Genomic DNA, 12,621 nt, shown 5'->3' on the forward strand with positions numbered 1-12,621 from the left:
AATGTAAAAAAAAATGTTTAGTTATTGTTATAGCATATAATACCTGATATACAAGTTAAAGTAGAATATGGGTTTAGGATGCGGGTAAAATGGTAAGAAGTACCACAGAAGTATTAGATTACACATTTAGTGAGCTCAAGTAATATAAAATATTTTTAAAGGAGACAAGTAAGAATGGAAAGGAAGTGAAACAATTATAGATTAGATCAGGTTTTAGAAAACTAGAAACAAAATTAAGGCAAACCGTGCAGATATGTCAACCGAAACTGTTGAGTGTGTTAGGGGTTATAATATTGGACACATTCCATGTCTGCCTTGCAACTAAATCTGTAATATGTCCTGCTCCGAAACGGACTTCTGACATGTATAAAACTGTGTGCTGTGGCAGAAATAAACCGAGCTCGTCTCCTGCGGAGGATCCACCATCCTGTACTGACGGCGCTGAGTTATCCTAGTCCAGGGAACCTGAAGGGCTTACTTCTGGTGAAGTGGTTGTACCTTAACAGTTTCCCAGTCTGCCTCAAGCAGGTACGCCCTTGCCATGGAGGACTTGTAACGTTGCTCCTTCGGTTGGCTTGTTGGCGTAGGGATATGATTGTCGCTTGTTGTTCTCTCCCTGAGAGGGAGGTAGAACAGCTATGTGCGTTGCCAGAGCTGCTGATAGCATGTTCTCCGGTGTCCCGCTCTGTTTTGGTTTTCGGTGGCTTTCTGCGCTCCGCTCTCGGCCAGAATATTCTCAACTCTTGAGAGATCCAGTTGATTTTCAACTCCCGAGAGGTCCGAACAGGCTCCCCATGGCTTGTTGGTTTAGGTTTATGATTCTCGCTTTGGGTGCGAGAGATCCCAGGTTCAACTCCCAGACAAGCATGTCTGGCCTGCCCCTTCTCAGTTCTGCGGTCCCTGGAAAGGTCGCTCTCTGTGGAAGCCTGGGTCCTCTGCGTAAATGCAGGGCTTTTTACCTCAGATGCTTTTTGCCAGTGTTTTCATTTCTTTGAAACAAATGCGTATTATACAAGGTTTTTGTGGTTGTTGTTGTTGTTGTTGTTGTTTTTGAGGAGGAGGAGCACATGTAGTGTGTTGTGGAGGAGAGGGAAGAAATGTGGTTTTCCGGCTTGTTATGGAGACCTTTGCTGAACGTGTACACCTGAGCTGCACCGAAGGAGAGGCATTCTTCTGAGTTGTTTGCGGTCCTGCTGGACCATGCTCTCCGTGTTGTCTCACTGGGGGAGCGGTTACCGTTCTGGATAGACACGTCAGCACCACAGTCCATGGTATTTGTCAAAGAGCGAAGGTTTCCCAGTCTGCCTCAAGCAGGTACGCCCTTGCCAAGGAGAAGTTGTGAAGCTGTTCCTTCAGTTGGCTCTTTGGTGTAGGGGTATGATTGTCACTTGTTGTTCTCTCCCTCAGAGGGATGTAGAACAGCTATGTGCGGTACCAGAGCTGCTGATAGCATGTTCTCCGGTGTCCCGCTCTGTTTTGGTTTTCGGTGCCTCGCTGCGTGCCGCTCTCGGCCAGGGTATTCTCAACTCTTTTGAGTTGTTTGAGATCCGGCCGGACCATACTCTCCCTGCTGTCTCACACGGGGAGGGGTTACTGCTCTGGAAAGACACGTCAGCACCACAGTCCATGGTATTTGCCAAAGAGCGTAGGTTTCCAGGTCTGCCTCAAGCAGGTACGCCCTTGCCAAGGAGAAGTTGTGAAGCTGTTCCTTCAGTTGGCTCTTTGGTGTAGGGGTATGATTGTCACTTGTTGTTCTCTCCCTCAGAGCGATGTAGAACAGCTATGTGCAGTGCCAGAGCTGCTGATAGCATGTTCACCGGTGTCCCGCTCCGTTTTCGGTGCCTCGCTGCATGCCGCTCTAGGCCAGGGTATTCTCAACTCTTTTGAGTTGTTTGCGGTCCTGCTGGACCATGCTCTCCCTGCTGTCTCACTCGGGGAGGGGTTACCGTTCTGGAAAGACACGTCAGCGTCACAGTCCATGGTATTAGTCAAAGAGCGTAGGTTTCCCGGTCTGCCTCAACAGGTACGCCCTTGCCAAGGAGAGGTTGTGAAGCCGCTCCTTCAGTTGGCTTGTTGTTCTCTCCCTCAGAGGGAGGTAGAACAGATATGTGCGGTGCCAGAGCTGCTGATAGCATGTTCTCCGGTGTCCCGCTCTATTTTTGGTGCCATCGCTTGCGAGTCCAATCTTGCTGCTTCTTGAATTCCTCAGCAAACACAGATGAAACGTTCAAACAATCTTTTCATTTTCATTCGATTCACTTTGCATTTTACAAAAGAGGCAAAATGTGGAAGTAACTGAACCAGCTTCATCCGGACATTGGGTCATGTGTGGGTTTAAAGTTACGACATGAAAATCAATGAAACGGACTTCCCAGTGCTTTGAGAGTGTAGAAATGACAGTTTGAGTATTTTTTTTGGCAAGAGATACAAGGTTTGGGAGCAGCCTCTCGCCGGTGGGGATGTAGTTCAGTGGTAGAGTGCATGTATGAGGTACCCGTGTTCAATCCTTGGCATGCATGCAAAGTGAAAAGTGAAAGAAACGACGAGATGGCAAGCACCCACAGCTGGTCCAATTGGAGTGCCCTCGAAAGGCTAGAGCGTTTTGTTTACGGCACCGTGAACCTCTCGAGCTTCATGTTGACGCACATACGATCTAAAACCCACGTCTTGTCCACGTCTGTAGGTGAAGTCATAGACAGACAGTTATCAAAGCTAGGGAATTATTGGCCACTGATGCCAGGTGTGATACCTATGAGGTACACAGGCTAACATCGAGCTATAGGCTCTGCTATGCTGAGTGTTGCTTCGTGGATAGAGTGTGGGGAAAAAAGTGAGGGAAAACGCAGCATGTCAGGTGCACCAGCCGGGATTCAAACCCGAGTCACAAGAATGGGAATCTTGTATGATACCACTACACCACTGGCACTGCTGTGAAGTAGTGCTTTTCAGGCTTTCCACTGGAGTGACAGTGATTCCAAAACCTGTCTCCATCGCTGCGAGTCCAATCTTGCTGCTTCTTGAATTCCTCAGCAACACAGTTGAAACGTTCAAACAATCTTTTCATTTTCATTCGATTCACTTTGCATTTTACAACAGAAGCAAAACGTGGAAGTAACTGAACCAGCTTCATCCGGACATTGGGTCATGCATGGGTTTAAAGTTACGACATGAAAATCAATGAAACTGACTTCCAAGTGCTTTGAGAGTGTAGAAATGACAGTTTGAGCCCCAGGGCGCGAAGCTGTGTGGTGTCGTGGCTGGCAACAGGAGTCTTCTTGGGGTTGTTTCCCTCTCTCACTCAGAGGGAGGTAGAACAGCTATGTGCGGTGCCAGAGCTGCTGATAGCATGTTCTCCGGTGTCCCACTCTTTTTGGTTTTCGGTGCCTCGCTGCGCGCCGCTCTCGGCCAGGGTATTCTCAACTCTTTTGAGTTGATTGCGGTCCTGCCGGACCATGCTCTCCCTGCTGTCTCACTCGGGGAGGGGTTACCGTTGTAGCGTTATGTTGGGTGTATTTTGATAAGAGCATTTGGGCTCTGAGCTGAAGCATTGATCTAAAGAAGACCTCTCCCCCCCAAAGTTATCAGATTTCCTTAGCTCATCAGCTTGGAACTGGTATGCGTCAAAGTGACAGTTTTGGGGAGGATGGCACCGAGAAGAGGCCAAATAGTTTGGAATCCTGCTATGAGATGTCTGGAGAAAGGGGCCTGTAGGTGATAAAAACTCTTTGAAGTGGACGAGAGCCGAAATCCCGACATAGAGCTACGAACCCGGGCCAATCGGCATTTCCAAAAGATGGCATGGATTGACATCAGTCATAAATCAAGCCCCCCTTCAATAGGACACTGGGGGCTGAAACCGAAATCCAATCTCAAAAACTCAAGAACCAATCACCTATTGATCTGACAGACTATAAAGATCAGCGCACAGCCTTTCTCTCTCTCTCTCTCTCACCTGAACCAGAAACTCGCTGCCAAAGCTCAACCTGTAGCTCTGTTGCCCGAACCGGAACCAGAAACCAACCAAGTCTTTGCCGGCAACAGAAGAGTTAAACTGGGAGAAGGAGATTGAGCCGTACGAAGAATTCTTTTAAAGGACTTTATCAAATAAAGAAGTTTACAGACTCCGCATGCCCTCCTGTGCCCACCTGATCAGTGGAGTTTTACAGCTGGACAATTTACTAAGTCGACTGTATACGAAAGTGTCAGTCATTTAAATAGCTATTGAGTCTTAAGAAACTTGACCCTTGGAACAAACAGGGACCTGCTTTCCTCAAAGACTTTGTCTTCAAGTAACTACAGTGGAAACCCTGCTTTCAAAGATGATTTTGTGCACAAACTTGGAGCTTTCAAACCAGTGGAAAATCTGTTTGGAAAAGACTCTACATTCGCGAAACCCCAACTTCCAGGTGCATCAACTGACTGGAAGTTCTTGGACAAAGCCGACTGCATTTGTTCCAACCACACGAACCTCGTGCCGTGTGCTGTTATCTGAGCCCGAAGCCAGAGAGGCCTCTCTGCAACGAAGTTCAGATAAGTTTAAGAGTTTGGAGTTTGTTATTCATGACATTTGAGAAATCAGTTAGAAATGTTAATCTGTGATTCATAAGTCTAGAATGTGTAATATCATTTAGTTTTTTAAAATATAAATGTGTGTTGCATTAAACTGTTTTGTTGATAATTTTAGAAATAAAATCTGTCAACGCCGAGAAATATCTTCTCATTCCTGTTTAACTGTTTAGTCTGAAATTGACACAAGTTAATAGACATTAGATTATTGGTGGCCCTGCCTATCCTTAATCATTGAATAATAATCAGTTAAGGGAAATTGTGGTAACAAGTAATGATAGGGTCTTTCTCGGCACCTAAACGTAAATGAGACTGATATATATATAACGAGAAGTTACCTGACATAAATACTGACCTGCGTAGTTATTTAATGTCTGACTAACAATACTAATGAGAGACTCACCTTCGTCTTACTAACCGGTATTGTAGTCAATGTGTTTATAACCTTTTTTGTTGAACGATTTGTGTGTTATCATATGCGATCCCATGGTCTGTGATTTGTCTTTGATTTGTTGATCTAGAGTTGAATTTTAATTAGTTTTTCCCTTTTGTATAATTAGTGTAGTGCTACATTTAGTTTTTGTTTTTGGAATTGGTGTCTGCGTCCAATTATTACAGAAATTGAGTTCTACAAGATTCCAGGATTCGTGATAAGGTGATACTATAAATTCACTTCTTTAATTGAAATTTATAAGTGTACCTTACGCTACATAGGTATTTAACATAGTTATTATTAGGACACAATGTTTGAACAAACCAGGACACAGTTTTATCATTTTTTCCTAAATCAGGGCCATACAGCGTCATAACATTTGTGTAGGGGAGACCTTTAGCTCTATGATTTAAGAAAAACACACAGTGTTGACCGCAGGTTGTAGTCTGTAGACTTTTGCACTCTCCGACAGTTATAAACCGGTTCTTTACAATTGTTTATTAAAAAGTTGTTGATCGTAGCTGGAAAATGAATAAAATCTGGAGGGTTTCCGTTAGAATCATAAAAGTCGCCGCGATGATCTTCCGTCAGATAAATAGCCAGCCAGTGCTCTCCAGGCATGGTTTCAGGGTTAGTGTTAATTATAAACAAGGCGGGTAAGTTCTTTAGCTTCAAGTCAGGTAACTGATCGCAGGCATAGACTCCGTGAAACAGCTTCTTAGTGTAGGGGTTACAGTTCATGAGAGCCGTGAGCTCTCTGGTGTTCATCGTTAATAATAATCATAGAGCACATTCCTTCTCTGATTCACTTCTATAAAATTGTCAAACACAGCGTACACAACCATATTTACAGTACCGGCTAGGGGTTGCTTAAAACATATTTCCAGTCTCATGTTTCCTGTTTTCACCAGGGAGAAATGTTGCCCGCACTCGGGGGTTAGGTTGAAGGCGTACAAAGTGTAGCCGTTGATGTATTCAGCGCGGTTTATCAGCAGAGGCTGGTCCTTCAGATGTCTCCCTGTAGCGAGAACTAGACTGTAATATTCACGGACCACGCAACCATTTTCAAAATCGGGTTGGAAAGGTTTGGCGGGGACCTGCGTGCCATCAACATACAAAGCTATAAATTCTGCATTAAAATGTTTAAAATTAAATGGATTCTTTGTATATGACCCTGTAAATGCGTCATTATCCACCAGCCCGATAATGACATGTTTTGGGAGCTTTCTGAGGAAGAGGTTTTCCTGATTCATAACGCGAGTTCCTGCCGCGATGCTTGCTGTAGAAAATGTTGCTCTTTTTTTTAGACCCGCGTTGGTGCCACCTGGATCCTTGACATCCATGCCGTCCGGTGTGTCTTTGGCAAACAGCCCGGGGCTGAACTGTTTGTTTAGAGTCTCCTCGCTATAATTAAGTATACACTCCATCAGTGCTCAATAGGGGTATATATTACTGCTTTGACTTATCAGTCTATCCCCCAGGGTTACATCCACTTGCAAGAAGATGGTGGCCACCGGGTTGTTGATAACCCCCACTTTGGCCTCCCTCTCGATAGCCTGTCCTTTTTCAGTCACAATTTTACAAGTGAGTAAAATAAGGGTATTATTCAAATCTAAATAATCTTCACCATTACCGGTAATGAAAAATTCCAGAGGGGCGGATTCTGAAATGGCTGAAAGAGGCGGAATCTCCACATAGATGCTTTTATCGATACTTGTTTGTGTGTAAAGGACCGTAAACAGATCCAGTTCTGATTTCACACATTCTTCCGACATGTTGTGTACAAAAGCCATGATTAAAATATACATCCCGAACAGGTTCTTGACTTTCTTTTAGGTTTTCTTTTAACGGTCTTCTTCTTCTTCTTCTTTTTTGGCTGCCTACTCTTACGAGTTCTACTACGGTCTGTCGCTGAATAAGTAAGTCTCTGTCTTTTGTTAGCTACTACTCTCCGCCCTCCGGGTGGGCGTCGTCTTTTACGAGAGCCTCTGGCCAGGACCATTAGACCCGAACCCTCCTGATTATCGTTGTTGTTGGATCTTGCCATAGCGCTGCTGATCACATCGCTTACGATGTGTTTGGCGGCTGATTTAAGATGCGGTTTCGCTATATCAAAACCTCTCCTGAGAAGAGGCATAGCCATCCTGAAAAGTCCTCGAAAGAGTCCACCTATTCCGCTCCCATACATCACATTAGCCCCAGCGAACCCTGGCAAACCGTTACCGGCCTGCATTTTGTAATAGTTGACATAGTCTTTAGGATTGACATAACCCCTCATGATAGTCATTTTAGCCATGTACACAATGTTTCACAGGTCGAAAATGTAGTTTGCTTATAACCTTACCAAAACGGAAGGGTATGTCAATATTCTGATCTGATTTCACTTCAATCGTAATATTGTCAAAATGAGTCTTGGAGACAGGTACGTAGTATGGCTTGTCATAAGTAATTGTGACCACATCGTTGTTTTTACCCTTAATATGTACATTTCTTAAAAGGGGGACGTAACTATTCCCCACCCTCTGGTGTGAAATTATGTCCGTGTAGATATAAAGGGTGTAAAATCCTGCGCGGATATCCGCAGGGTATGGAGCTATTCTATCCTTAAATTCATCCTCCTTGTTGGTGTAAAACCCTAAAATCTGGCTTAGGTTACCGCTGGTTTTAATTCTTATCGTAGATGCGGACTCCATGTAAACTTTATTTTTAATCGAACTGTAATGTATTCTGACAGGTTGTTTCCCTCCAGAGATCTGTTTGTTCATCTCTTCTAATAATTTTTCAATATTTTCATAATAACCGTCTTGTAATGTGAATGACCACTGTTTTTTTTAATTCCGACGTCCAAAATTGAAAAGACCGAGTCTTCATCGCGTACTACAGCCCAAGTGTGGGGGTACTGTATTTCCGACAACCCCACCTCCCAGGGCCCACACAGTTCTATAGGTTTTACAAATTTGACCGTAAAACTAGAAATGGTGTTGTTAGGATAAATGTCGAGGGACGCGTTACTAGGCAGCATCACATAGAATCCTCCCTCTTCCATCTTCATGACCCATAATGAAAGATCCTCCATGAGCTTTCACTTGTATACCGGCCGTATATCCCACACCGCACTAGCCAAAACCCAGCTATTGAACTTTTCAGGCCACCCCGCCCATTTTACCAACACATATTTTTTCCTGTTTTCAGTTTTTTTCCCTAAAATCTTTTCTACTCTGAATACGTTATCATTCCCCACTACAATATTTTGTAACTCCTCCTCATAAAAAGTACCTTCTATAGACTCCCCGCCGTAGTCTTTTTACCTGTACAGCGGCGGGGTTCGAGCCACACGTTCGGTAATGGTGAAATATTCATCCGAAAAAGTTTGCTCATAACCTTTTACAAAGGGTCTCTGTAGCTTTGAAACTTTTGAAACCTGTTTCTTTGAGGCTTTAAATGGACCATTGACATTTTTAAAGACATTAAAAGAATTACTGTTATGCACCTCTACAGGTTTTATTTTAATATTTCTATGATAACTGTCGTTGTAAGCATTTACAAACTCTTGAACTCTATCGAGATACGTTTGAGTATTGTTAGCTGTGAAGTATCTCCACATTTTTGTCTTTATAGTTCTGTTAAATCTCTCCACAATCGAGGCCTTAAGCTCGTTTCCTGTGGTGAAATTATGTATTTTGTGTCTTTTCAAAAGATTCTGGAATTCTCTATTGAGAAACTCTTTACCTTTATCAGACTGTAGTTTTTTAGGACAGCACTCCCTGCAAGTGTATATCTTTCAAGGCCTGCGTAACAACAACGCCGGTTTTTTCCTCAACACTCGCACCCACGCATATTTTGATAATATATCTATACACGTCAACATGAATGTGTACCCTTTATTATGTTTTGATAAATTTGACATATCCACTAGATCCACCTGCCATTGTGAATTTATGTCTGAAACATACACACGATTTCTTTTAAACTTAATTCTAGCCGGTTAATGTAGGGTGTAAGCATCTTGCGCAGACAACCACTCGGCCACACTTATCTTATCTGCCTTAATAGCCTTAACAGCCCTCTCCGGAATCCATATCCGACCCCCCAAACTCCCTACTTTGGCGGGGTTGTAGTACAAATCCTTCATCCTAGGAGCTTGTTGAGACATTCTGTAAAAGCACACAAAAGTATTTAGAAAATGGCTCTTTTATTCATTTTCAGAGTAAAACCCCATTTTTAAGCAATTGACCCCATTATTTAAACAAAAAGACATCAAATGATTGGTTACTTGCTCTATATCCACTACTACACCGGCTTTTATTTTATAAGTACACACATCGATTACATACATGTATAAAACAATAATATGTGCTATTTTAAAAATTAACAACCATTCATTAAACATGACTTGTAAAAGATTATATAAATGTTGATGAAATGGTCTAACATCGTTCCTTGCAACAGCTATCATAGCTGCCCAGTTTTCATACCCCTCAGTCTTTTTCACATCATCCATTAAATGCTCCAGGTTTGAAAGTTGAGCATCGTCGACAGTCAAAGCTGTAGAGAAAAGGTGCTCGTCGGCCACTTTCTTTTCCAATACTTTGTACAATAGGGCCCTCAGATTTGTCGCGGTTTGTTGGCGACAAATCCGGTTACAGAATCAATCCAGAACATTCCCCATCTTCAGGTGCTTTCAGTTGCTTTCAGCCTCTGAGTCGGTTTCGTACAGATCAAATTACTTCTCCTTGTACTCTGCTTTACTTTCTTTATGGAATAAATATTCCTTCAGCAGACTTCTTTCAGGGCTCGATCGATGAGAGCATTCAGTATATACACCAGGGCGTTCTTAATAATTCTACTTACTTCAGCGTGGAACTCTGGTCTAAAACCATCGCCTTCGTCACGCCCCCCGGCAGGTTTGATGATCATTGGTTTGCTCAGCGCTGGTTGAGGTGTTTCTAGAGCCATAGTACAGCTCTGCTGAGACGCCGCCACAAAAGCAGCGATGTTCGGGGTCTCTTGAGCCGGGGAGTCGGTGGTGTTAGTCGTTACTTCCATTGAACAGCGGGCTGTTTCGTCTTGAGGTAGTGGCGGGTAGCCGCGGTAAGAGCGCTCAGGCTGGTATAAAATGTCCGGATTGTAGGACCAAGGGAGGTCCTCGTTCGTAAGAGGGCTGTAGAGTCTCGTAACAGACATGCTCTTTTAATCTAAACCAAGAGCAAGGGGGGTGGCTACTTTTATACAATATTTTTACTACATCATGTATTACATCACAGTTAGACGGGTGGGGGCATGGGGGCAATGTCGACAAAGTCATTGTCGATGTCTTTGGCAGCATGCAACCAACCCCCGCCACATTTTTGCTCGTCCACGCTGTTGAAATAAAGTCTCTTTTTAACAGAGTCAAACTTTACATATTTCCTCAAGACCTCAAAACCCTCATTAAATTATTTTATGATCGTTTTCATTTTCGACCAATCCTGGGTGTAACATATTAATATTACAGCAACATATTAATTTTCATCCTCAGGATCCATAAAAATAGGTTCAGCATCGTAAAAAAAAGCTAATTTGTTTGGCTTAGCGTGTTTTTCCTAAACACTATTCTGTTGTACCCTGTCATAGTTAGAGTCATTACAGTTCTACTATGATTCACAGATTTCTTTCCCAGTCGTGACTTTCAAACATCAGAGGCAGTGGTGCAGTTTCACGATCTCTATTCCACTGTTTCAATGCCTCCACATCCCCTTCCCTTGTCCAGTCCTTTACATGCATCCAATCCTTGTAAGCGTACTCAATTCTTGTTACAAAAGGCGTAGACATCTCCTCACCAGCTCTTAACTCAAAAATCTCCAGACCGTATCCCTTGTCCATTTTAAAACGGTATCCACACGTTGTCTCATCATCCTCCAGAACCCAGATTCGGTTGAGTCTCACATCCTAACTTGAAGAAACCCTAGCCCGGGTTTTCCTCTCAGGTGTTTTCTCGTAAATACAGTCGGACATGCTGAAGACCCAGAATCACTTCACACGTGTAATGAGAAAAATATCTATTTTACTAAAGAATCAGTCTGGCTTAAATACAAATCTTTTGGAGGACTTGAAAACAGTTGAAGACCCCCCCCCCCCATCCACTTGTACATTCTTCTGGTGTCCTGTTAGCTCCGCCCCCACATATTTAAATTCTTCAAACCAGACTCTAACGTGATAGGCTATTCCTTCAGTGCCCTGTCAACTCCGCCCCCAAATTTACTAATTCTTCACCAATCCGAGGTTACTAAAGACGTAGACATATCCTCGCCACCCCCACTTGCTCAAAAAGCTCTAGACCGACATAACCCTTGTCCATTTGAAAGAGGTAACTGCTTTGGCCCTGTTGAAGAGACAGCCTTGCGGATCTCGCTTAAGTAGAAATATCTATGTTACTAAAGAATCGGGAGGGCTTTAATAGAACTCTTTTGGATCTTCACTCATGTAGGGAAAAATTGCTATTCTACTAAATAAATCGGGAGGACTTAAATACAACTCTTTTGGAGCTTCACTAGCTTATTGAAAAATATCTATGTTTTCAAAAAAATCTGAAGGGTATACATAGCGCTCTTTTGGAGCTTCACACGTATAGAGAAAAATAGCTATTTTACTAAAGAATCAGTCTGGCTTAAAAACAAATCTTGTGTAGGGTTAGAAAAACAGTTGAAGAACCCCACCACCCTGCAGATTCCCTCGGAATCCATCAATATGGTAATTATTCTGTGATGCGGTACAAGCACCCCCCACCACCTAGGAAGGACCCCCACCCCCTAGGAAGGGCCCCCCCCAAGTTCAACTCAAGTTCATGTCAAAGGTCAAATCCCCCGCTGCCCCCCCTTTCGAAAAAGTGCCTTATATTACTACTCATGTTCTCCGGTGTCCAGCTCTGTTTTGGCTTTCGGTGCCTTTCTGCGTGCCGCTCTCGGCCAGGGTATTTTCAACTCCTGAGAGGTCTGGACAGGATCCCCATGGCTTGTTGGTCTAGGGGTATGATTCTCGCTTTTGGTGCGAGAGGTCCCGGGTTCAACTCGCGGATGAGCCCGTCTCTGTTTTGCGGTCCCTGGACAGGTCGCTCTCTGTGGGAGCCTGGGTCCTCTGCGTAAATGCAGGGCTTTTGACCTCAGATGCTGTTGCCAGTGTTTTCTTCTCTTATATTATATTATTATACAAGGTTTTTGTTGTTGTTGTTGTTGTTGTTGTTGAGGAGGAGGAGCACATGTAGTGTGTTGTGGAGGAGAGGGAAGAAATGTGGTTTTCCAGCTTGTTATGGAGACCTTTGCTGAACATGTACACCTGAGCTGCACCAAAAAAGAGGCATTCTTTTGAGTTGTTTGCGGTCCTGCTAGACCATGCTCTCTGTGCTGTCTCACTGGGGGAGCGGTTACCGTTCTGGAAAGACACGTCAGCGCCACAGTCCATGGTATTAGTCAAAGAGCGTAGGTTTCTGTTGGGGTAAAATTGCCCCCTATGTATTGTATACACCCACTGTATAATATTCTGCATGTTGGGAGAACAGAGTACAATGATTTTTATATAACATATTGATATACTAACTGGATAATTAAGTCTGGTAGGCATACTGATTATTTAACCTACTGTAACCA

The 12,621-nt window shown here is 43.5% G+C and overlaps 1 non-coding gene across 1 annotated transcript; it reads right to left on the reverse strand.

Moving 5' to 3' along the window:
* Positions 1-2,855: 2,855 nt before the first annotated feature.
* On the reverse strand, positions 2,856-2,926 carry trnag-ccc (transfer RNA glycine (anticodon CCC)). Its single transcript has one exon. It is a non-coding gene; the product is annotated as a tRNA-Gly (tRNA).
* Between the last annotated feature and the right edge of the window lie 9,695 nt (positions 2,927-12,621).

This window comes from Amia ocellicauda, chromosome 16 (assembly GCF_036373705.1).
Source record: "Amia ocellicauda isolate fAmiCal2 chromosome 16, fAmiCal2.hap1, whole genome shotgun sequence".
NCBI classification, from domain to species: domain Eukaryota; kingdom Metazoa; phylum Chordata; class Actinopteri; order Amiiformes; family Amiidae; genus Amia; species Amia ocellicauda.